Here is a 26,573-nt window from a genome sequence, read left to right as displayed (position 1 = left end):
CAATTGGCAAAGTGATATTTGGAAGCCCATAGTGGGCTATGGTGAAAAAGGAAATATCTTCCGTTCAAAACTGGAAAGAACTTTCTGAGAAACTGCTCTGTGTTCTGTTAATTCATCTCACAGAGTTACATCTTTCACTTCAAGAAGCCTTTCGCTAAGGCTGTTCTTGTGGAACTGGCAAAGTGATATTTGGAAGCCCACAGAGTGCTACGGTGAAAAAGCAAATATCTTCGGTTCAAAACTGGAAAGAAGCTTTTTGAGAAACTGCTCTGTGCTCTGTTAATTCATCTCACAGGGTTACATCTTTCCCTTCAAGAAGCCTTTCGCTAAGGCTGTTCTTGTGGAATTGGCAAAGGGATATTAAGAAGCCCATAGAGGGCTATGGTGAAAAAGGAAATATCTTCCGTTCAAAACTGGAAAGAAGCTTTCTGAGAAACTGCTCTGTGTTCTGTTAATTCATCTCACAGAGCTACATCTTTCCCTTCAAGAAGCCTTTCGCTAAGGCTGTTCTTGTGGAATTGGCAAAGGGATATTTGGAAGCCCATAGAGGGCTATGGTGAAAAACGAAATATCTTCCGTTCAAAACTGGAAAGAAGCTTTCTGAGAAACTGCTCTGTGTACTGTTAATTCATCTCACAGAGTTACATCTTTCCCTTCAAGAAGCCTTTCGCTAAGGCTGTTCTTGTGGAATTGGTAAAGTGATATTTGGAAGCCCACAGAGGGCTACGGCGAAAAAGGAAATATGTTCCGTTCAAAACTGGAAAGAAGCTTTCTGAGAAACTGATCTGTGTTCTGTTCATTCATCTCACAGAGTTACATCTTTCCCTTCAAGGAGCCTTTCGCTAAGGCTGTTCTTGTGGAATTGGCAAAGTGATATTTGGAAGCCCATAGAGGGCTATGGTGAAAAAGGAAATATCTTCCGTTCAAAACTGGAAAGAAGCTTTCTGAGAAACTGCTCTGTGTTCTGTTAATTCATGTCACAGAGTTACATCTTTCCCTTCAAGAAGCCTTTCGCTAAGGCTGTTCTTGTGGAATTGGCATAGTGATATTTGGAAGCACATAGAGGGCTATGGTGAAAAAGGAAATATCTTCGGTTCAAAAGTGGAAAGAAGCTTTCTGAGAAACTGCTCTGTGTTCTGTTAATTCATCTCACAGAGTTACATCTTTCCCTTCAATTAGCATTTCGCTAAGGCTGTTCTTGTTTAATTGGCAAAGGGATATTTGGAAGCCCATAGAGGGCGACAGTGAAAAAGGAAATACCTTCCGTTCAAAACTGGAAAGAATCTTTCTGAGAAACTGCTCTGTGTTCTGTTAATTCATCTCACAGAGTTACATCTTTCCCTTCAAGAAGCCTTTCGCTACGGCTGTTCTTGGGGAATTGGCATAGTGATATTAGGAAGCACATAGAGGGCTATGGTGAAAAAGGAAATATCTTCCGTTCAAAACTGGAAAGAACTTTCTGAAAAACTGCTCTGTGTTCTGTTAATTCATCTCACAGAATTACATCTTTCCCTTCAAGAAGCCTTTCGCTAAGGATGTTCTTGTGGAATTGGCAAAGGGATATTTGGAAGGCCATAGAGGGCTATGGTGAAAAAGGAATTATCTTCCGTTCAAAACTGGAAAGAAGCTTTCTGAGAAACTGCTCTGTGTTCTGTTAATTCATCTCACAGAGTTACATCTTTCCCTTCAAGAAGCCTTTCGCTAAGGCTATGCTTTTGGAATTGGCAAAGGGATATTTGGAAGCCTATAGAGGGCTATGGTGAAAAAGGAAATATCTTCCGTTCAGAACTGGAAAGAAGCTTTCTGAGAAACTGCTCTGTGTTCTGTTAATTCATCTCACAGGGTTACATCTTTCCCTTCAAGAAGCCTTTCGCTAAGGCTGTTCTTGTGGAATTGGCAAAGGGATATTAAGAAGCCCATAGAGGGCTATGGTGAAAAAGGAAATATCTTCCGTTCAAAACTGGAAAGAAGCTTTCTGAGAAACTGCTCTGTGTTCTGTTAATTCATCTCACAGAGCTACATCTTTCCCTTCAAGAAGCCTTTCGCTAAGGCTGTTCTTGTGGAATTGGCAAAGGGATATTTGGAAGCCCATAGAGGGCTATGGTGAAAAACGAAATATCTTCCGTTCAAAACTGGAAAGAAGCTTTCTGAGAAACTGCTCTGTGTACTGTTAATTCATCTCACAGAGTTACATCTTTCCCTTCAAGAAGCCTTTCGCTAAGGCTGTTCTTGTGGAATTGGTAAAGTGATATTTGGAAGCCCACAGAGGGCTACGGCGAAAAAGGAAATTTGTTCCGTTCAAAACTGGAAAGAAGCTTTCTGAGAAACTGATCTGTGTTCTGTTAATTCATCTCACAGAGTTACATCTTTCCCTTCAAAGAGCCTTTCGCTAAGGCTGTTCTTGTGGAATTGGCAAAGTGATATTTGGAAGCCCATAGAGGGCTATGGTGAAAAAGGAAATATCTTCCGTTCAAAACTGGAAAGAAGCTTTCTGAGAAACTGCTCTGTGTTCTGTTAATTCATGTCACAGAGTTACATCTTTCCCTTCAAGAAGCCTTTCGCTAAGGCTGTTCGTGTGGAATTGGCATAGTGATATTTGGAAGCACATAGAGGGCTATGGTGAAAAAGGAAATATCTTCGGTTCAAAAGTGGAAAGAAGCTTTCTGAGAAACTGCTCTGTGTTCTGTTAATTCATCTCACAGAGTTACATCTTTCCCTTCAATTAGCATTTCGCTAAGGCTGTTCTTGTTTAATTGGCAAAGGGATATTTGGAAGCCCATAGAGGGCGACAGTGAAAAAGGAAATACCTTCCGTTCAAAACTGGAAAGAATCTTTCTGAGAAACTGCTCTGTGTTCTGTTAATTCATCTCACAGAGTTACATCTTTCCCTTCAAGAAGCCTTTCGCTACGGCTGTTCTTGGGGAATTGGCATAGTGATATTAGGAAGCACATAGAGGGCTATGGTGAAAAAGGAAATATCTTCGGTTCAAAACTGGAAAAAAGCTTTCTGAGAAACTGCTCTGTGTTCTGTTAATTCATCTCACAGAGTTACATCTTTCCCTTCAAGAAGCCTTTCGCTAAGGCTGTTCTTGTGGAATTGGCAAAGTGATATTTGGAAGCACATAGAGGGGTATGGTGAAAAAGGAAATATCTTCCGTTCAAAACTGGAAAGAACTTTCTGAAAAACTGCTCTGTGTTCTGTTAATTCATCTCACAGAATTACATCTTTCCCTTCAAGAAGCCTTTCGCTAAGGATGTTCTTGTGGAATTGGCAAAGGGATATTTGGAAGCCCATAGAGGGCTATGGTGAAAAACGAAATATCTCCCGTTCAAAACTGGAAAGAAGCTTTTTGAGAAACTGCTCTGTGTACTATTAATTCATCTCACAGAGTTACATCTTTCCCTTCAAGAAGCATTTCGCTAAGGCTGTTCTTGTGGAATTGGCAAAGTGATATTTGGAAGCCCACAGAGAGCTATGGCGAAAAAGGAAATATGTTCCGTTCAAAACTGGAAAGAAGCTTTCTGAGAAACTGATCTGTGTTCTGTTAATTCATCTCACAGAGTTACATCTTCCCCTTCAAGAAGCCTTTCGCTAAGGCTGTTCTTGTGGAATTGGCAAAGTGATATTTGGAAGCCCTTAGAGGGCTATGGTGAAAAAGGAATTATCTTCCGTTCAAAACTGGAAAGAACTTTCTGAGAAACTGCTCTGTGTTCTGTTAATTCATCTCACAGAGTTACATCTTTCACTTCAAGAAGCCTTTCGCTAAGGCTGTTCTTGTGGAACTGGCAAAGTGATATTTGGAAGCCCACTAGGGCTACGGTTAAAAAGCAAATATCTTCCGTTCAAAACTGGAAAGAAGCTTTTTGAGAAACTGCTCTGTGCTCTGTTAATTCATCTCACAGGGTTACATCTTTCCCTTCAAGAAGCCTTTCGCTAAGGCTGTTCTTGTGGAATTGGCAAAGGGATATTTGGAAGCCCATAGAGGGCCATGGTGAAAAAGCAAATATCTTCTGTTCAAAACTGGAAAGAAGCATTCTGAGAAACTGCTCTGTGTTCTGTTAATTCATCTCACAGAGTTACATCTTTCCCTTCAAGAAGCCTTTCGCTAAGGCTTTACTTGTGGAATTGGCAAAGGGATATTTGGAAGCCCATAGAGGGCTATGGTGAAAAAGGAAATATGTTCCGTTCAAAACTGGAAAGAAGCTTTCTGAGAAACTGCGCTGTGTTCTGTTAATTCATCTCACAGAGTTACATCTTTCCCTTCAAGAAGCCTTTCGCTAAGGCTTTTCTTGTGGAATTGGCATAGTGATATTTGGAAGCACATAGAGGGCTATGGTGAAAAAGGAAATATCTTCGGTTCAAAACTGGAAAGAAGCTTTCTGAGAAACTGCTCTGTGTTCTGTTAATTCATCTCACAGAGTTACATCTTTCACTTCAAGAAGCCTTTCGCTAAGGCAGTTCATGTGGAACTGGCAAAGTGATATTAGGAAGCCCACAGAGGGCTACGGTGATAAGGGAAATATCTTCCGTTCAAAACTGGAAAGAAGCTTTTTGAGAAACTGCTCTGTGCTCTGTTAATTCATCTCGCAGAATTACATCTTTACCTTCGAGAAGCCTTTCGCTAAGGCTGTTCTTGTGGAATTGGCAAAGGGATTTTTGGAAGCCCATAGAGGGCTTTGGTGAAAAAGGAAATATCTTCCGTTCAAAACTGGAAAGAAGCATTCTGAGAAACTGCTCTGTGTTCTGTTAATTCATCTCACAGAGTTACATCTTTCCCTTCAAGAAGCCTTTCGCTAAGGCTGTTCTTGTGGAATTGGCAAAGTGATATTTGGAACCCATAGAGGGCTCTGTTGAAAAAGGAAATATCTTCCGTCAAAAGTGGAAAGAAGCTTTCTGAGAAACTGCTCTGTGTTCTGTTAATTCATCTCACAGAGTTACATCTTTCCCTTCAAGAAGCCTTTCGCTAAGGCTGTTCTTGTGGAATTGGCATAGTGATATTTGGAAGCACATAGAGGGCTATGGTGAAAAGGGAAATATCTTCGGTTCAAAACTGGAAAGAAGCTTTCTGAGAAACTGCTCTGTGTTCTGTTAATTCATCTCACAGAGTTACATCTTTCCCTTCAAGAAGCCTTTCGCTAAGGCTGTTCTTTTGCAATTGGCAAAGGGAAATTTGGAAGTCCATAGAGGGCTACGGATAAAAAGGAAATATCTTCCGTTCAAAACTGGAAAGAAGCTTTCTGAATAACTGCTCTGTTTTCTGTTAATTCATCTCACAGAGTTACATCTTCCCCTTCAAGAAGCCTTTCGCTAAGGCTGTTCTTGTGGAATTGGCAAAGTGATATTTGGAAGCCCTTAGAGGGCTATGGTGAAAAAGGAATTATCTTCCGTTCAAAACTGGAAAGAACTTTCTGAGAAACTGCTCTGTGTTCTGTTAATTCATCTCACAGAGTTACATCTTTCACTTCAAGAAGCCTTTCGCTAAGGCTGTTCTTGTGGAACTGGCAAAGTGATATTTGGAAGCCCACAGAGGGCTACGGTTAAAAAGCAAATATCTTCCGTTCAAAACTGGAAAGAAGCTTTTTGAGAAACTGCTCTGTGCTCTGTTAATTCATCTCACAGAATTACATCTTTACCTTCAAGAAGCCTTTCGCTAAGGCTGTTCTTGTGGAATTGGAAAAGGGATATTTGGAAGCCCATAGAGGGCTTTGGTGAAAAGGAAATATCTTCCGTTCAAAACTGGAAAGAAGCATTCTGAGAAACTGCTCTGTGTTCTGTTAATTCATCGCAAAAAGTTACATCTTTCCCTTCAATTAGCCTTTCGTTAAGGCTGTTCTTGTGGAATTGGCAAAGGGATATTTGGAAGCCCATAGAGGGCTATGGTGAAAAAGGAAATATCTTCCGTTCAAAACTGGAAAGAATCTTTCTGAGAAACTGCTCTGTGTTCTGTTAATTCATCCCACAGAGTAACATCTTTCCCTTCAAGAAGCCTTTCGCTAAGGCTGTTCTTGTGGAATTGGCATAGTGATATTAGGAAGCACATAGAGGGCTATGGTGAAAAAGGAAATATCTTCGGTTCAAAACTGGAAAGAAGCTTTCTGAGAAACTGCTCTGTGTTCTGTTAATTCATCTCACAGAGATACATCTTTCCCTTCAAGAAGCCTTTCGCTAAGTCTGTTCTTGTGCAATTGGCAAAGAGATATTTGGAAGCCCATAGAGGGCTACGGTGAAAAAGGAAATATCTTCCGTTCAAAACTGGAAAGAAGCTTTCTGAGAAACTGCTCCGTGTTCTGTTAATTCGTCTCACAGAGTTACATCTTTCCCTTCAAAAAGCCTTTCGCTAAGGCTGTTCTTGTGCAATTGACAAAGTGATATTTGGAAGCCCGTAGAGGGCTATGGTGAAAAAGGAAATATCTTCCGTTCAAAACTGGAAAGAAGCTTTCTGAGAAACTGCTCTGTGTTCTGTTAATTCATCTCACAGAGTTACATCTTTCCCTTCAAGAAGCCTTTCGCTAAGGCTGTTCTTGTGGAATTGGCATAGTGATATTTGGAAGCACATAGAGGGCTATGGTGAAAAAGGAAATATCTTCGGTTCAAAACTGGAAAGAAGCTTTCTGAGAAACTACTCTGTGTTCTGTTAATTCATAACACAGAGTTACATCTTTCCCTTCAAGAAGCCTTTCGCTAAGGCTGTTCTTGTGCAATTGGCAAAGGGAGATCTGGAAGCCCATAGAGGGCAATGGTGAAAAAGGAAATATCTTCCGATCAAAACTGGAAAGAAGCTTTCTGAGAAACTGCTCTGTGTTCTGTTAATTCATCTCACAGAGTTACATCTTTCCCTTCTAGAAGCCTTTCGCTAAGGCTGTTCTTGTGGAATTTGCAAAGTGATATTTGGAACTCATAGAGGGCTATGGTGAAAAAGGAAATATCTTCCGTCAAAACTGGAAAGAAGCTTTCTGAGAAACTGATCTGTGTTCCGTTAATTCATCTCACAGAGTTACATCTTTCCCTTCAAGAAGCCTTTCGCTAAGGCTGTTCTTGTGGAATTGGCAAAGTGATATTTGGAAGCCCATAGAAGGGTATGGTGAAAAAGGAAATACCTTCCGTTCAAAACTGGAAAGAAGCTTCCTGAGAGACTGCTCTGTGTTCTGTTAATTCATCTCACAGAGTTACATCTTTCCCTTCAAGAAGACTTTCGCTAAGGCTGTTCTTGTGCAATTGGCAAAGTGATATTTGGAAGCCCATAGTGGGCTATGGTGAAAAAGGAAATATCTTCCGTTCAAAACTGGAAAGAACTTTCTGAGAAACTGCTCTGTGTTCTGTTAATTCATCTCACAGAGTTACATCTTTCACTTCAAGAAGCCTTTCGCTAAGGCTGTTCTTGTGGAACTGGCAAAGTGATATTTGGAAGCCCACAGAGTGCTACGGTGAAAAAGCAAATATCTTCGGTTCAAAACTGGAAAGAAGCTTTTTGAGAAACTGCTCTGTGCTCTGTTAATTCATCTCACAGGGTTACATCTTTCCCTTCAAGAAGCCTTTCGCTAAGGCTGTTCTTGTGGAATTGGCAAAGGGATATTAAGAAGCCCATAGAGGGCTATGGTGAAAAAGGAAATATCTTCCGTTCAAAACTGGAAAGAAGCTTTCTGAGAAACTGCTCTGTGTTCTGTTAATTCATCTCACAGAGCTACATCTTTCCCTTCAAGAAGCCTTTCGCTAAGGCTGTTCTTGTGGAATTGGCAAAGGGATATTTGGAAGCCCATAGAGGGCTATGGTGAAAAACGAAATATCTTCCGTTCAAAACTGGAAAGAAGCTTTCTGAGAAACTGCTCTGTGTACTGTTAATTCATCTCACAGAGTTACATCTTTCCCTTCAAGAAGCCTTTCGCTAAGGCTGTTCTTGTGGAATTGGTAAAGTGATATTTGGAAGCCCACAGAGGGCTACGGCGAAAAAGGAAATATGTTCCGTTCAAAACTGGAAAGAAGCTTTCTGAGAAACTGATCTGTGTTCTGTTCATTCATCTCACAGAGTTACATCTTTCCCTTCAAGGAGCCTTTCGCTAAGGCTGTTCTTGTGGAATTGGCAAAGTGATATTTGGAAGCCCATAGAGGGCTATGGTGAAAAAGGAAATATCTTCCGTTCAAAACTGGAAAGAAGCTTTCTGAGAAACTGCTCTGTGTTCTGTTAATTCATGTCACAGAGTTACATCTTTCCCTTCAAGAAGCCTTTCGCTAAGGCTGTTCTTGTGGAATTGGCATAGTGATATTTGGAAGCACATAGAGGGCTATGGTGAAAAAGGAAATATCTTCGGTTCAAAAGTGGAAAGAAGCTTTCTGAGAAACTGCTCTGTGTTCTGTTAATTCATCTCACAGAGTTACATCTTTCCCTTCAATTAGCATTTCGCTAAGGCTGTTCTTGTTTAATTGGCAAAGGGATATTTGGAAGCCCATAGAGGGCGACAGTGAAAAAGGAAATACCTTCCGTTCAAAACTGGAAAGAATCTTTCTGAGAAACTGCTCTGTGTTCTGTTAATTCATCTCACAGAGTTACATCTTTCCCTTCAAGAAGCCTTTCGCTACGGCTGTTCTTGGGGAATTGGCATAGTGATATTAGGAAGCACATAGAGGGCTATGGTGAAAAAGGAAATATCTTCCGTTCAAAACTGGAAAGAACTTTCTGAAAAACTGCTCTGTGTTCTGTTAATTCATCTCACAGAATTACATCTTTCCCTTCAAGAAGCCTTTCGCTAAGGATGTTCTTGTGGAATTGGCAAAGGGATATTTGGAAGGCCATAGAGGGCTATGGTGAAAAAGGAATTATCTTCCGTTCAAAACTGGAAAGAAGCTTTCTGAGAAACTGCTCTGTGTTCTGTTAATTCATCTCACAGAGTTACATCTTTCCCTTCAAGAAGCCTTTCGCTAAGGCTATGCTTTTGGAATTGGCAAAGGGATATTTGGAAGCCTATAGAGGGCTATGGTGAAAAAGGAAATATCTTCCGTTCAGAACTGGAAAGAAGCTTTCTGAGAAACTGCTCTGTGTTCTGTTAATTCATCTCACAGGGTTACATCTTTCCCTTCAAGAAGCCTTTCGCTAAGGCTGTTCTTGTGGAATTGGCAAAGGGATATTAAGAAGCCCATAGAGGGCTATGGTGAAAAAGGAAATATCTTCCGTTCAAAACTGGAAAGAAGCTTTCTGAGAAACTGCTCTGTGTTCTGTTAATTCATCTCACAGAGCTACATCTTTCCCTTCAAGAAGCCTTTCGCTAAGGCTGTTCTTGTGGAATTGGCAAAGGGATATTTGGAAGCCCATAGAGGGCTATGGTGAAAAACGAAATATCTTCCGTTCAAAACTGGAAAGAAGCTTTCTGAGAAACTGCTCTGTGTACTGTTAATTCATCTCACAGAGTTACATCTTTCCCTTCAAGAAGCCTTTCGCTAAGGCTGTTCTTGTGGAATTGGTAAAGTGATATTTGGAAGCCCACAGAGGGCTACGGCGAAAAAGGAAATTTGTTCCGTTCAAAACTGGAAAGAAGCTTTCTGAGAAACTGATCTGTGTTCTGTTAATTCATCTCACAGAGTTACATCTTTCCCTTCAAAGAGCCTTTCGCTAAGGCTGTTCTTGTGGAATTGGCAAAGTGATATTTGGAAGCCCATAGAGGGCTATGGTGAAAAAGGAAATATCTTCCGTTCAAAACTGGAAAGAAGCTTTCTGAGAAACTGCTCTGTGTTCTGTTAATTCATGTCACAGAGTTACATCTTTCCCTTCAAGAAGCCTTTCGCTAAGGCTGTTCGTGTGGAATTGGCATAGTGATATTTGGAAGCACATAGAGGGCTATGGTGAAAAAGGAAATATCTTCGGTTCAAAAGTGGAAAGAAGCTTTCTGAGAAACTGCTCTGTGTTCTGTTAATTCATCTCACAGAGTTACATCTTTCCCTTCAATTAGCATTTCGCTAAGGCTGTTCTTGTTTAATTGGCAAAGGGATATTTGGAAGCCCATAGAGGGCGACAGTGAAAAAGGAAATACCTTCCGTTCAAAACTGGAAAGAATCTTTCTGAGAAACTGCTCTGTGTTCTGTTAATTCATCTCACAGAGTTACATCTTTCCCTTCAAGAAGCCTTTCGCTACGGCTGTTCTTGGGGAATTGGCATAGTGATATTAGGAAGCACATAGAGGGCTATGGTGAAAAAGGAAATATCTTCGGTTCAAAACTGGAAAAAAGCTTTCTGAGAAACTGCTCTGTGTTCTGTTAATTCATCTCACAGAGTTACATCTTTCCCTTCAAGAAGCCTTTCGCTAAGGCTGTTCTTGTGGAATTGGCAAAGTGATATTTGGAAGCACATAGAGGGGTATGGTGAAAAAGGAAATATCTTCCGTTCAAAACTGGAAAGAACTTTCTGAAAAACTGCTCTGTGTTCTGTTAATTCATCTCACAGAATTACATCTTTCCCTTCAAGAAGCCTTTCGCTAAGGATGTTCTTGTGGAATTGGCAAAGGGATATTTGGAAGCCCATAGAGGGCTATGGTGAAAAACGAAATATCTCCCGTTCAAAACTGGAAAGAAGCTTTTTGAGAAACTGCTCTGTGTACTATTAATTCATCTCACAGAGTTACATCTTTCCCTTCAAGAAGCATTTCGCTAAGGCTGTTCTTGTGGAATTGGCAAAGTGATATTTGGAAGCCCACAGAGAGCTATGGCGAAAAAGGAAATATGTTCCGTTCAAAACTGGAAAGAAGCTTTCTGAGAAACTGATCTGTGTTCTGTTAATTCATCTCACAGAGTTACATCTTCCCCTTCAAGAAGCCTTTCGCTAAGGCTGTTCTTGTGGAATTGGCAAAGTGATATTTGGAAGCCCTTAGAGGGCTATGGTGAAAAAGGAATTATCTTCCGTTCAAAACTGGAAAGAACTTTCTGAGAAACTGCTCTGTGTTCTGTTAATTCATCTCACAGAGTTACATCTTTCACTTCAAGAAGCCTTTCGCTAAGGCTGTTCTTGTGGAACTGGCAAAGTGATATTTGGAAGCCCACTAGGGCTACGGTTAAAAAGCAAATATCTTCCGTTCAAAACTGGAAAGAAGCTTTTTGAGAAACTGCTCTGTGCTCTGTTAATTCATCTCACAGGGTTACATCTTTCCCTTCAAGAAGCCTTTCGCTAAGGCTGTTCTTGTGGAATTGGCAAAGGGATATTTGGAAGCCCATAGAGGGCCATGGTGAAAAAGCAAATATCTTCTGTTCAAAACTGGAAAGAAGCATTCTGAGAAACTGCTCTGTGTTCTGTTAATTCATCTCACAGAGTTACATCTTTCCCTTCAAGAAGCCTTTCGCTAAGGCTTTACTTGTGGAATTGGCAAAGGGATATTTGGAAGCCCATAGAGGGCTATGGTGAAAAAGGAAATATGTTCCGTTCAAAACTGGAAAGAAGCTTTCTGAGAAACTGCGCTGTGTTCTGTTAATTCATCTCACAGAGTTACATCTTTCCCTTCAAGAAGCCTTTCGCTAAGGCTTTTCTTGTGGAATTGGCATAGTGATATTTGGAAGCACATAGAGGGCTATGGTGAAAAAGGAAATATCTTCGGTTCAAAACTGGAAAGAAGCTTTCTGAGAAACTGCTCTGTGTTCTGTTAATTCATCTCACAGAGTTACATCTTTCACTTCAAGAAGCCTTTCGCTAAGGCAGTTCATGTGGAACTGGCAAAGTGATATTAGGAAGCCCACAGAGGGCTACGGTGATAAGGGAAATATCTTCCGTTCAAAACTGGAAAGAAGCTTTTTGAGAAACTGCTCTGTGCTCTGTTAATTCATCTCGCAGAATTACATCTTTACCTTCGAGAAGCCTTTCGCTAAGGCTGTTCTTGTGGAATTGGCAAAGGGATTTTTGGAAGCCCATAGAGGGCTTTGGTGAAAAAGGAAATATCTTCCGTTCAAAACTGGAAAGAAGCATTCTGAGAAACTGCTCTGTGTTCTGTTAATTCATCTCACAGAGTTACATCTTTCCCTTCAAGAAGCCTTTCGCTAAGGCTGTTCTTGTGGAATTGGCAAAGTGATATTTGGAACCCATAGAGGGCTCTGTTGAAAAAGGAAATATCTTCCGTCAAAAGTGGAAAGAAGCTTTCTGAGAAACTGCTCTGTGTTCTGTTAATTCATCTCACAGAGTTACATCTTTCCCTTCAAGAAGCCTTTCGCTAAGGCTTTTCTTGTGGAATTGGCAAAGGGATATTTGGAAGCCTATAGAGGGCTATGGTGAAAAAGGAAATATCTTCCGTTCAAAACTGGAAAGAAGCTTTCTGAGAAACTGCTCTGTGTTCTGTTAATTCATCTCACAGAGTTACATCTTTCCCTTCAAGAAACCTTTCGCTAAGGCTGTTCTTGTGGAATTGGCATAGTGATATTTGGAAGCACATAGAGGGCTATGGTGAAAAGGGAAATATCTTCGGTTCAAAACTGGAAAGAAGCTTTCTGAGAAACTGCTCTGTGTTCTGTTAATTCATCTCACAGAGTTACATCTTTCCCTTCAAGAAGCCTTTCGCTAAGGCTGTTCTTTTGCAATTGGCAAAGGGAAATTTGGAAGTCCATAGAGGGCTACGGATAAAAAGGAAATATCTTCCGTTCAAAACTGGAAAGAAGCTTTCTGAATAACTGCTCTGTGTTCTGTTAATTCATCTCACAGAGTTACATCTTTCCCTTCAATTAGCATTTCGCTAAGGCTGTTCTTGTTTAATTGGCAAAGGGATATTTGGAAGACCATAGAGGGCGACAGTGAAAAAGGAAATACCTTCCGTTCAAAACTGGAAAGAATCTTTCTGAGAAACTGCTCTGTGTTCTGTTAATTCATCTCACAGAGTTACATCTTTCCCTTCAAGAAGCCTTTCGCTACGGCTGTTCTTGGGGAATTGGCATAGTGATATTAGGAAGCACATAGAGGGCTATGGTGAAAAAGGAAATATCTTCGGTTCAAAACTGGAAAGAAGCTTTCTGAGAAACTGCTCTGTGTTCTGTTAATTCATCTCACAGAGTTACATCTTTCCCTTCAAGAAGCCTTTCGCTAAGGCTGTTCTTGTGGAATTGGCAAAGTGATATTTGGAAGCACATAGAGGGGTATGGTGAAAAAGGAAATATCTTCCGTTCAAAACTGGAAAGAACTTTCTGAAAAACTGCTCTGTGTTCTGTTAATTCATCCCACAGAATTACATCTTTCCCTTCAAGAAGACTTTCGCTAAGGATGTTCTTGTGGAATTGGCAAAGGGATATTTGGAAGGCCATAGAGGGCTATGGTGAAAAAGGAATTATCTTCCGTTCAAAACTGGAAAGAAGCTTTCTGAGAAACTGCTCTGTGTTCTGTTAATTCATCTCACAGAGTTACATCTTTCCCTTCAAGAAGCCTTTCGCTAAGGCTATGCTTTTGGAATTGGCAAAGGGATATTTGGAAGCCTATAGAGGGCTATGGTGAAAGAGGAAATATCTTCCGTTCAGAACTGGAAAGAAGCTTTCTGAGAAACTGCTCTGTGTTCTGTTAATTCATCTCACAGAGTTACATCTTTCCCTTCAAGAAGCCTTTCGCTAAGGCTGTTCTTGTGGAATTGGCATAGTGATATTTGGAAGCACATAGAGGGCTATGGTGAAAAGGGAAATATCTTCGGTTCAAAACTGGAAAGAAACTTTCTGAGAAACTGCTCTGTGTTCTGTTAATTCATCCCACAGAGTTACATCTTTCCCTTCAAGAAGCCTTTCGCTAAGGCTGTTCTTGTGCAATTGGCAAAGGGAAATTTGGAAGTCCATAGAGGGTTACGGTGAAAAAGGAAATATCTTCCGTTCAAAACTGGAACGAAGCTTTCTGAATAACTGCTCTGTGTTCTTTTAATTCATCTCACAGAGTTACATCTTTCCCTTCAAGAATCCTTCCGCTAAGGCTGTTCTTTTGGAATTGGCAAAGTGATATTTGGAAGCCCATAGAGGGCTATGGTGAAAAAGGAAATATCTTCCGTTCAAAACTGGAAAGAAGCTTTCTGAGAAACTGCTCTGTGTTCTGTTAATTCATCTCACAGAGTTACATCTTTCCCTTCAAGAAGCCTTTCGCTAAGGCTGTTCTTGTGGAATTGGCAAAGTGATATTTGGAAGCCCATAGAGGGCTATGGTGAAAAAGGAAATATCTTCCGTTCAAAACTGGAAAGAAGCTTTCTGAGAAACTGCTCTGTGTTCTGTTAATTCATCTCACAGAGTTACATCTTTCCAATCAAGAAGCCTTTCGCTAAAGCTGTTCTTGTGGAATTGGCAAAGTGATATTTGGAAGCACATAGAGGGGTATGGTGAAAAAGGAAATATCTTCCGTTCAAAATTGGAAAGAAGCTTTCTGAGAAACTGCTCTGTGTTCTGTTAATTCATCTCAGAGAGTTACATCTTTCCCTTCAATTAGCCTTTCGCTAACGCTGTTCTTGTGGAATTTGCAAAGTGATATTTGGAAGCCCATAGAGGGCTATGCTGAAAAACGAAATATCTCCCGTTCAAAACTGGAAAGAAGCTTTTTGAGAAACTGCTCTGTGTACTGTTAATTCATCTCACAGAGTTACATCTTTCCCTTCAAGAAGCCTTTCGCTAAGGCTGTTCTTGTGGAATTGGCAAAGTGATATTTGGAAGCCCACAGAGGGCTACGGCGAAAAAGGAAATATGTTCCGTTCAAAACTGGAAAGAAGCTTTCTGAGAAACTGATCTGTGTTCTGTTAATTCATCTCACAGAGTTACATCTTCCCCTTCAAGAAGCCTTTCGCTAAGGCTGTTCTTGTGGAATTGGCAAAGTGATATTTGGAAGCCCTTAGAGGGCTATGGTGAAAAAGGAATTATCTTCCGTTCAAAACTGGAAAGAACTTTCTGAGAAACTGCTCTGTGTTCTGTTAATTCATCTCACAGAGTTACATCTTTCACTTCAAGAAGCCTTTCGCTAAGGCTGTTCTTGTGGAACTGGCAAAGTGATATTTGGAAGCCCACTAGGGCTACGGTTAAAAAGCAAATATCTTCCGTTCAAAACTGGAAAGAAGCTTTTTGAGAAACTGCTCTGTGCTCTGTTAATTCATCTCACAGGGTTACATCTTTCCCTTCAAGAAGCCTTTCGCTAAGGCTGTTCTTGTGGAATTGGCAAAGGGATATTTGGAAGCCCATAGAGGGCCATGGTGAAAAAGCAAATATCTTCTGTTCAAAACTGGAAAGAAGCATTCTGAGAAACTGCTCTGTGTTCTCTTAATTCATCTCACAGAGTTACATCTTTCCCTTCAAGAAGCCTTTCGCTAAGGCTTTACTTGTGGAATTGGCAAAGGGATATTTGGAAGCCCATAGAGGGCTATGGTGAAAAAGGAAATATCTTCGGTTCAAAACTGGAAAGAAGCTTTCTGAGAAACTGCTCTGTGTTCTGTTAATTCATCTCACAGAGTTACATCTTTCCCTTCAAGAAGCCTTTCGCTAAGGCTTTTCTTGTGGAATTGGCATAGTGATATTTGGAAGCACATAGAGGGCTATGGTGAAAAAGGAAATATCTTCGGTTCAAAACTGGAAAGAAGCTTTCTGAGAAACTGCTCTGTGTTCTGTTAATTCATCTCACAGAGTTACATCTTTCACTTCAAGAAGCCTTTCCCTAAGGCAGTTCTTGTGGAACTGGCAAAGGGATATTTGGAAGCCCACAGAGGGCTACGGTGAAAAAGGAAATATCTTCCGTTCAAAACTGGAAAGAAGCTTTTTGAGAAACTGCTCTGTGCTCTGTTAATTCATCTCACAGAATTACATCTTTACCTTCAAGAAGCCTTTCGCTAAGGCTGTTCTTGTGGAATTGGCAAAGGGATATTTGGAAGCCCATAGAGGGCTTTGGTGAAAAAGGAAATATCTTCCGTTCAAAACTGGAAAGAAGCATTCTGAGAAACTGCTCTGTGTTCTGTTAATTCATCTCAAAAAGTTACATCTTTCCCTTCAATTAGCCTTTCGTTAAGGCTGCTTTTGTGGAATTGGCAAAGGGATATTTGGAAGCCCATAGAGGGCTATGGTGAAAAAGGAAATATCTTCCGTTCAAAACTGGAAAGAATCTTTCTGAGAAACTGCTCTGTGTTCTGTTAATTCATCTCAGAGAGTAACATCTTTCCCTTCAAGAAGCCTTTCGCTAAGGCTGTTCTTGTGGAATTGGCATAGTGATATTAGGAAGCACATAGAGGGCTACGGTGAAAAAGGAAATATCTTCGGTTCAAAACTGGAAAGAAGCTTTCTGAGAAACTGCTCTGTGTTCTGTTAATTCATCTCACAGAGTTACATCTTTCCCTTCAAGAAGCCTTTCGCTAAGGCTGTTCTTGTGCAATTGGCAAAGAGATATTTGGAAGCCCATAGAGGGCTACGGTGAAAAAGGAAATATCTTCCGTTCAAAACTGGAACGAAGCTTTCTGAGAAACTGCTCCGTGTTCTGTTAATTCGTCTCACAGAGTTACATCTTTCCCTTCAAGAAGCCTTTCGCTAAGGCTGTTCTTGTGCAATTGACAAAGTGATATTTGGAAGCCCGTAGAGGGCTATGGTGAAAAAGGAAATATCTTCCGTTCAAAACTGGAAAGAAGCTTTCTGAGAAACTACTCTGTGTTCTGTTAATTCATCTCACAGAGTTACATCTTTCCCTTCAAGAAGCCTTTCGCTAAGGCTGTTCTTGTGCAATTGGCAAAGGGAGATCTGGAAGCCCATAGAGGGCTATGGTGAAAAAGGAAATATCTTCCGATCAAAACTGGAAAGAAGCTTTCTGAGAAACTGCTCTGTGTTCTTTTAATTCATCTCACAGAGTTACATCTTTCCCTTCAAGAAGCCTTTCGCTAAGGCTGTTCTTGTGGAATTTGCAAAGTGATATTTGGAACTCATAGAGGGCTATGGTGAAAAAGGAAATATCTTCCGTCAAAACTGGAAAGAAGCTTTCTGAGAAACTGATCTGTGTTCTGTTAATTCATCTCACAGAGTTACATCTTTCCCTTCAAGAAGCCTTTCGCTAAGGCTGTTCTGGTGGAATTGGCAAAGTGATATTTGGAAGCCCATAGAAGGGTATGGTGAAAAAGGAAATACCTTCCGTTCAAAACTGGAAAGAAGCTTCCTGAGAGACTGCTCTGTGTTCTGTTAATTCATCAAACAGAGTTACATCTTTCCCTTCAAGAAGACTTTCGCTAAGGCTGTTCTTGTGCAATTGGCAAAGTGATATTTGGAAGCCCATAGAGGGCTATTTTGAAAAAGGAAATATCTTCCGTTCAAAACTGGAAAGAACTTTCTGAGAAACTGCTCTGTGTTCTGTTAATTCATCTCACAGAGTTACATCTTTCACTTCAAGAAGCCTTTCGCTAAGGCTGTTCTTGTGGAACTGGCAAAGTGATATTTGGAAGCCCACAGAGGGCTACGGTGAAAAAGCAAATATCTTCGGTTCAAAACTGGAAAGAAGCTTTTTGAGAAACTGCTCTGTGCTCTGTTAATTCATCTCACAGGGTTACATCTTTCCCTTCAAGAAGCCTTTCGCTAAGGCTGTTCTTGTGGAATTGGCAAAGGGATATTAGGAAGCCCATAGAGGGCTATGGTGAAAAAGGAAATATCTTCCGTTCAAAACTGGAAAGAAGCTTTCTGAGAAACTGCTCTGTGTTCTGTTAATTCATCTCACAGAGCTACATCTTTCCCTTCAAGAAGCCTTTCGCTAAGGCTGTTCTTGTGGAATTGGCAAAGGGATATTTGGAAGCCCATAGAGGGCTATGGTGAAAAACGAAATATCTTCCGTTCAAAACTGGAAAGAAGTTTTCTGAGAAACTGCTCTGTGTACTGTTAATTCATCTCACAGAGTTACATCTTTCCCTTCAATTAGCCTTTCGCTAAGGCTGTTCTTGTGGAATTGGAAAAGTGATATTTGGAAGCCCACAGAGGGCTACGGCGAAAAAGGAAATATGTTCCGTTCAAAACTGGAAAGAAGCTTTCTGAGAAACTGATCTGTGTTCTGTTAATTCATCTCACAGAGTTACATCTTTCCCTTCAAGGAGCCTTTCGCTAAGGCTGTTCTTGTGGAATTGGCAAAGTGATATTTGGAAGCCCATAGAGGGCTATGGTGAAAAAGGAAATATCTTCCGTTCAAAACTGGAAAGAAGCTTTCTGAGAAGCTGCTCTGTGTTCTGTTAATTCATGTCACAGAGTTACATCTTTCCCTTCAAGAAGCCTTTCGCTAAGGCTGTTCTTGTGGAATTGGCATAGTGATATTTGGAAGCACATAGAGGGCTATGGTGAAAAAGGAAATATCTTCGGTTCAAAAGTGGAAAGAAGCTTTCTGAGAAACTGCTCTGTGTTCTGTTAATTCATCTCACAGAGTTACATCTTTCCCTTCAATTAGCATTTCGCTAAGGCTGTTCTTGTTTAATTGGCAAAGGGATATTTGGAAGCCCATAGAGGGCGACAGTGAAAAAGGAAATACCTTCCGTTCAAAACTGGAAAGAATCTTTCTGAGAAACTGCTCTGTGTTCTGTTAATTCATCTCACAGAGTTACATCTTTCCCTTCAAGAAGCCTTTCGCTACGGCTGTTCTTGGGGAATTGGCATAGTGATATTAGGAAGCACATAGAGGGCTATGGTGAAAAAGGAAATATCTTCGGTTCAAAACTGGAAAGAAGCTTTCTGAGAAACTGCTCTGTGTTCTGTTAATTCATCTCACAGAGTTACATCTTTCCCTTCAAGAAGCCTTTCGCTAAGGCTGTTCTTGTGGAATTGGCAAAGTGATATTTGGAAGCACATAGAGGGGTATGGTGAAAAAGGAAATATCTTCCGTTCAAAACTGGAAACAACTTTCTGAAAAACTGCTCTGTGTTCTGTTAATTCATCTCACAGAATTACATCTTTCCCTTCAAGAAGCCTTTCGCTAAGGATGTTCTTGTGGAATTGGCAAAGGGATATTTGGAAGGCCATAGAGGGCTATGGTGAAAAAGGAATTATCTTCCGTTCAAAACTGGAAAGAAGCTTTCTGAGAAACTGCTCTGTGTTCTGTTAATTCATCTCACAGAGTTACATCTTTCCCTTCAAGAAGCCTTTCGCTAAGGCTATGCTTTTGGAATTGGCAAAGGGATATTTGGAAGCCTATAGAGGGCTATGGTGAAAAAGGAAATATCTTCCGTTCAAAACTGGAAAGAAGCTTTCTGAGAAACTGCTCTGTGTTCTGTTAATTCATCTCACAGAGTTACATCTTTCCCTTCAGGAAGCCTTTCGCTAAGGCTGTTCTTGTGGAATTGGCATAGTGATATTTGGAAGCACATAGAGGGCTATGGTGAAAAGGGAAATATCTTCGGTTCAAAACTGGAAAGAAGCTTTCTGAGAAACTGCTCTGTGTTCTGTTAATTCATCCCACAGAGTTACATCTTTCCCTTCAAGAAGCCTTTCGCTAAGGCTGTTCTTGTGCAATTGGCAAAGGGAAATTTGGAAGTCCATAGAGGGTTACGGTGAAAAAGGAAATATCTTCCGTTCAAAACTGGAACGAAGCTTTCTGAATAACTGCTCTGTGTTCTTTTAATTCATCTCACAGAGTTACATCTTTCCCTTCAAGAATCCTTCCGCTAAGGCTGTTCTTTTGGAATTGGCAAAGTGATATTTGGAAGCCCATAGAGGGCTATGGTGAAAAAGGAAATATCTTCCGTTCAAAACTGGAAAGAAGCTTTCTGAGAAACTGCTCTGTGTTCTGTTAATTCATCTCACAGAGTTACATCTTTCCCTTCAAGAAGCCTTTCGCTAAGGCTGTTCTTGTGGAATTGGCAAAGTGATATTTGGAAGCCCATAGACGGCTATGGTGAAAAAGGAAATATCTTCCGTTCAAAACTGGAAAGAAGCTTTCTGAGAAACTGCTCTGTGTTCTGTTAATTCATCTCACAGAGTTACATCTTTCCCTTCAAGAAGCCTTTCGCTAAAGCTGTTCTTGTGGAATTGGCAAAGTGATATTTGGAAGCACATAGAGGGGTATGGTGAAAAAGGAAATATCTTCCGTTCAAAATTGGAAAGAAGCTTTCTGAGAAACTGCTCTGTGTTCTGTTAATTCATCTCAGAGAGTTACATCTTTCCCTTCAATTAGCCTTTCGCTAACGCTGTTCTTGTGGAATTTGCAAAGTGATATTTGGAAGCCCATAGAGGGCTATGGTGAAAAACGAAATATCTCCCGTTCAAAACTGGAAAGAAGCTTTTTGAGAAACTGCTCTGTGTACTGTTAATTCATCTCACAGAGTTACATCTTTCCCTTCAAGAAGCCTTTCGCTAAGGCTGTTCTTGTGGAATTGGCAAAGTGATATTTGGAAGCCCACAGAGGGCTACGGCGAAAAAGGAAATATGTTCCGTTCAAAACTGGAAAGAAGCTTTCTGAGAAACTGATCTGTGTTCTGTTAATTCATCTCACAGAGTTACATCTTCCCCTTCAAGAAGCCTTTCGCTAAGGCTGTTCTTGTGGAATTGGCAAAGTGATAATTGGAAGCCCTTAGAGGGCTATGGTGAAAAAGGAATTATCTTCCGTTCAAAACTGGAAAGAACTTTCTGAGAAACTGCTCTGTGTTCTGTTAATTCATCTCACAGAGTTACATCTTTCACTTCAAGAAGCCTTTCGCTAAGGCTGTTCTTGTGGAACTGGCAAAGTGATATTTGGAAGCCCACTAGGGCTACGGTTAAAAAGCAAATATCTTCCGTTCAAAACTGGAAAGAAGATTTTTGAGAAACTGCTCTGTGCTCTGTTAATTCATCTCACAGGGTTACATCTTTCCCTTCAAGAAGCCTTTCGCTAAGGCTGTTCTTGTGGAATTGGCAAAGGGATATTTGGAAGCCCATAGAGGGCCATGGTGAAAAAGCAAATATCTTCTGTTCAAAACTGGAAAGAAGCATTCTGAGAAACTGCTCTGTGTTCTGTTAATTCATCTCACAGAGTTACATCTTTCCCTTCAAGAAGCCTTTCGCTAAGGCTTTACTTGTGGAATTGGCAAAGGGATATTTGGAAGCCCATAGAGGGCTATGGTGAAAAAGGAAATATGTTCCGTTCAAAACTGGAAAGAAGCTTTATGAAAAACTGCTCTGTGTTCTGTTAATTCATCTCACAGAGTTACATCTTTCCCTTCAAGAAGCCTTTCGCTAAGGCTTTTCTTGTGGAATTGGCATAGTGATATTTGGAAGCACATAGAGGGCTATGGTGAAAAAGGAAATATCTTCGGTTCAAAACTGGAAAGAAGCTTTCTGAGAAACTGCTCTGTGTTCTGTTAATTCATCTCACAGAGTTACATCTTTCACTTCAAGAAGCCTTTCGCTAAGGCAGTTCTTGTGGAACTGGCAAAGTGATATTTGGAAGCCCACAGAGGGCTACGGTGATAAAGGAAATATCTTCCGTTCAAAACTGGAAAGAAGCTTTTTGAGAAACTGCTCTGTGCTCTGTTAATTCATCTCACAGAATTACATATTTACCTTCAAGAAGCCTTTCGCTAAGGCTGTTCTTGTGGAATTGGCAAAGGGATATTTGGAAGCCCATAGAGGGCTTTGGTGAAAAAGGAAATATCTTCCGTTCAAAACTGGAAAGAAGCATTCTGAGAAACTGCTCTGTGTTCTGTTAATTCATCTCACAGAGTTACATCTTTCCCTTCAAGAAGCCTTTCGCTAAGGCTGTTCTTGTGGAATTGGCAAAGTGATATTTGGAACCCATAGAGGGCTCTGTTGAAAAAGGAAATATCTTCCGTCAAAAGTGGAAAGAAGCTTTCTGAGAAACTGCTCTGTGTTCTGTTAATTCATCTCACAGTGTTACATCTTTCCCTTCAAGAAGTCTTTCGCTAAGGCTGTTCTTGTGGAATTGGCAAAGTGATATTAGGAAGCACATAGAGGGCTATGGTGAAAAAGGAAATATCTTCGGTTCAAAACTGGAACGAAGCTTTCTGAGAAACTGCTCTGTGTTCTGTTAATTCATCTCACAGAGTTACATCTTTCCCTTCAAGAAGCCTTTCGCTAAGGCTGTTCTTGTGCAATTGGCAAAGAGATATTTGGAAGCCCATAGAGGGTTACGGTGAAAAAGGAAATATCTTCCGTTCAAAACTGGAACGAAGCTTTCTGAGAAACTGCTCTGTGTTCTGTTAATTCATCTCACAGAGTTACATCTTTCCCTTCAAGAAGCCTTTCGCTAAGGCTGTTCTTGTGCAATTGACAAAGTGATATTTGGAAGCCCGTAGAGGGCTATGGTGAAAAAGGAAATATCTTCCGTTCAAAACTGGAAAGAAGCTTTCTGAGAAACTGCTCTGTGTTCTGTTAATTCATCTAACAGAGTTACATCTTTCCCTTCAAGAAGCCTTTCGCTAAGGCTGTTCTTGTGGAATTGGAATAGTGATATTTGGAAGCACATAGAGGGATATGGTGAAAAAGGAAATATCTTCGGTTCAAAACTGGAAAGAAGCTTTCTGAGAAACTACTCTGTGTTCTGTTAATTCATTTCACAGAGTTACACCTTTCCCTTCAAGAAGCCTTTCGCTAAGGCTGTTCTTGTGCAATTGGCAAAAGGAGATTTGGAAGCCCATAGAGGGCTATGTTGAAAAAGGAAATATCTTCCGATCAAAACTGGAAAGAAGCTTTCTGAGAAACTGCTCTGTGTTCTGTTAATTCATCTCACAGAGTTACATCTTTCCCTTCAAGAAGCCTTTCGCTAAGGCTGTTCTTGTGGAATTGGCAAAGTGATATTTGGAACCCATTGAGGGCTATGGTGAAAAAGGAAATATCTTCCGTTCAAAACTGGAAAGAGGCTTTCTGAGAAACTACTTTGTGTTCTGTTAATTCATCTCACAGAGTTACATCTTTCCCTTCAAGAAGCCTTTCGCTAAGGCTGTTCTTGTGGAATTGGCAAAGGGATATTTGGAAGCCCATAGAGGGCTATGGTGAAAAAGGAAATATCTTCCGTTCAAAACTGGAAAGAAGCTTTCTGAGAAACTGCTCTGTGTTCTGTTAATTCATCTCACTGAGTTACATCTTTCCCTTCAAGAAGCCTTTTCCTAAGGCTGCACTTGTGGATTGGCAAAGTGATATTTGGAAGCCCATAGAGGGCTATGGTGAAAAAGGAAATATCTTCCGTTCAAAACTGGAAAGAAGCTTTCTGAGAAACTGCTCTGTGTTCTGTTAATTCATCTCACAGAGTTACATCTTTCTCTTCAAGAAGCCTTTCGCTAAGGCTCTTCTTGTGGAATTGGCAAAGTGATATTTGGAAGCCCATAGAGGGCTATGTTGAAAAAGGAAATATCTTCCGTTCAAAACAGGAAAGAAGCTTTCTGAGAATCTGCTCTGTGTTCTGTTAATTCATCTCACAGGGTAACATCTTTCCCTTTAAGAAGCTTTTCGCTAAGGCTGTTCTTGTGGAATTCGCAATGTGATATTTGGAAGCCCATAGAGGGCTATGATGAAAAAGGAAATATCTTCCGTTTAAAACTGGAAAGAAGCTTTCTGAGAAACTGCTCTGTGTTCTGTTAATTCATCTCACAGAGTTACATCTTTCCATTCAAGAAGCCTTTCCCTAAGGCTGTTCTTGTGGAATTGGCAAAGGGATATTTGGAAGCCCTTAGAGGGCTATGGTGAAAAAGGAAATATCTTCCGTTCAAAACTGGAAAGAAGGTTTCTGAGAAACTGCTCTGTGTTCTGTTAATTCATCTCACAGAGTTACATCTTTCCCTTCATGAAGCCTTTCGCTAAGGCTGTTCTTGTGGAATTGGCAAAGGGATATTTTGAAGCCCTTAGAGGGCTATGGTGAAAAAGGAAGTATCTTCCGTACAAAACTGGAAAGAAGCTTTCTGAGAAACTGCTCTGTGTTCTGTTAATTCATCTCAGAGAGTTACCTCTTTCCCTTTAAGATTCTTTCTCTAGGGCTGTTGTTGAGGAATTGGCAAAGGGATATTTGGAAGCCCATAGAGGGCTATGGTGAAAAAGGAATTATCTTCCGTTCAAAACTGGAAAGAATCTTTCTGAGAAACTGCTCTGTGTTCTGTAAATTCATCTCACAGAGTTACATCTTTCCCTTCAAGAAGCCTTTCAATAAGGCTGTTCTTGTGGAATTAGCAAAGGGATATTTGGAAGCCATTAGAGGGCTATGGTGAAAAAAGAAATATCTTCCGTTCAAAACTGGAAAGAAGCTTTCTGAGAAACTGCTCTGTGTTCTGTTAATTCATCTCACAGAGTTACATCTTTCCCTTCAAGAAGCCTTTCTCTAAGGCTGTTCTTGTGGAATTGGCAAAGGGATATTTGGAAGCCCTTAGAGGGCTATGGTGAAAAAGGAAATATCTTCCGAACAAAACTGGAAAGAAACTTTCTGAGAAACTGCTCTGTGTTCTGTTAATTCATGTCACAGAGTTACATCTTTCACTTCAAGAAGTCTTTTGCTAGGGCTGTTCTTGTGGAATTGGCAAAGTGATATTTGGAAGCCCATAGAGGGCTATGATGAAAAAGGAAATATCTTCCGTTCAAAACTGGAAAGAAGCTTTCTGAGAAACTGCTCTGTGTTCTGTTAATTCATCTCACAGAGTTACATCTTTCTCTTCAAGAAGCCTTTCGCTAAGGCTCTTCTTGTGGAATTGGCAAAGTGATATTTGGAAGCCCATAGAGGGCTATGGTGAAAAAGGAAATATCTTCCGTTCAAAACTGGAAAGAAGCTTTCTGAGAATCTGCTCTGTGTTCTGTTAATTCATCTCACAGGGTAACATCTTTCCCTTCAAGAAGCCTTTCGCTAAGGCTGTTCTTGTGGAATTCGCAATGTGATATTTGGAAGCCCATAGAGGGGTATGGTGAAAAAGGAAATATCTTCCGTTTATAACTGGAAAGAAGCTTTCTGAGAAACTGCTCTGTGTTCTGTTAACTCATCTCACAGAGTTACATCTTTCCCTTCAAGAAGCCTTTCCCTAAGGCTGTTCTTGTGGAATTGGCAAAGGGATATTTGGAAGCCCTTAGTGGGCTATGGTGAAAAAGGAAATATCTTCCGTTCAAAACTGGAAAGAAGGTTTCTGAGAAACTGCTCTGTGTTCTGTTAATTCATCTCACAGAGTTACATCTTTCCCTTCAAGAAGCCTTTCGCTAAGGCTGTTCTTGTGGAATTGGCAAAGGGATATTTGGAAGCCCTTAGAGGGCTATGGTGAAAAAGGAAATATCTTCCGTACAAAACTGGAAAGAAGCTTTCTGAGAAACTGCTCCGTGTTCTGTTAATTCATCTCACAGAGTTACATCTTTCCCTTTAAGAAGCCTTTCGCTAGGGCTGTTGTTGAGGAATTGGCAAAGGGATATTTGGAATCCAATAGAGGGCTATGGTGAAAAAGGAAATATCTTCCGTTCAAAACTGGAAAGAAGATTTCTGAGAAACTGCTCTGTGTTCTCTTAATTCATCTCACAGAGTTACATCTTTCCCTTCAAGAAGCCTTTCCCTAAGGCTGTTCTTGTGGAATTGGCAAAGGGATATTTGGAAGCCCTTAGAGGGCTATGGTGAAAAAGGAAATATCTTCCGTACAAAACTGGAAAGAAACTTTCTGAGAAACTTCTCTGTGTTCTGTTAATTCATCTCACAGAGTTACATCTTTCACTTCAAGAAGCCTTTCGGTAGGGCTGTTCTTGTGGAATTGGCAAAGTGATATTTGGAAGCCCATAGAGGGCTATTTTGAAAAAGGAAATATCTTCCGTTCAAAACTGGAAAGAAGCTTTCTGAGAATCTGCTCTGTGTTCTGTAAATTCATCTCACAGAGTTACATCTTTCCCATCAAGAAGCCTTTCGCTAAGGCTGTTCTTGTGGAATTGGCAAAGGGATATTTGGAAGCCCATAGAGGGCTACGGTGAAAAAGGAAATATCTTCCGTTCAAAACTGGAAAGAAGCTTTCTGAGAAACTGCTCTGTGTTCTGTTAATTCATCTCACAGAGTTACATCTTTCCCTTCAGGTAGCCTTTCGCTAAGGCTGTTCTTGTGGAATTGGCAAAGTGATATTTGGAAGCCCATAGAGGGCTCCGGTGAAAAAGGAAATATCTTCCGTTCAAAACTGGAAAGAAGCTTTCTGAGAAACTGCTCTGTGTTCTGTTAATTCATCTCACAGAGTTACATCTTTCCCTTCAAGAAGCCTTTCCCTAAGACTGTTCTTGTGGAATTGGCAAAGTGATATTTGGAAGCCCATAGAGGGCTACGGTGAAAAAGGAAATATCTTCCGTTCAAAACTGTAAAGAAGCTTTCTGAGAAACTGCTCTGTGTTCTGTTAATTCATCTCACAGAGGTACATCTTTCCTTTCCATTAGCCTTTCGCTAAGGCTGTTCTTGTGGAATTGGCAAAGTGATATTTGGAAGCCCATAGAGGGCTATGGTGAAAAAGGAATTATCTTCCGTTCAAAACAGGAAAGAAGCTTTCTGGGAAACTGCTCTGTGTTCTGTTAATTCATCTCACAGAGTTTCATCTTTCCCTTCAAGAAGCCTTTCGCTGAGGCTGTTCTTCTGGATTTGGCAATGGGATATTTGGAAGCCCTTAGAGGGCTATGATGAAAAAGGAAATATCTTCCGTTCAAAACTGGAGAGAAGCATTCTGAGAAACTGCTCTGTGTTCCTTTAATTCAT

This window comes from Chlorocebus sabaeus, chromosome 18 (genome assembly GCF_047675955.1).
Source record: "Chlorocebus sabaeus isolate Y175 chromosome 18, mChlSab1.0.hap1, whole genome shotgun sequence".
NCBI classification, from domain to species: domain Eukaryota; kingdom Metazoa; phylum Chordata; class Mammalia; order Primates; family Cercopithecidae; genus Chlorocebus; species Chlorocebus sabaeus.
Note: the sequence above shows the minus strand (reverse complement) of the source record.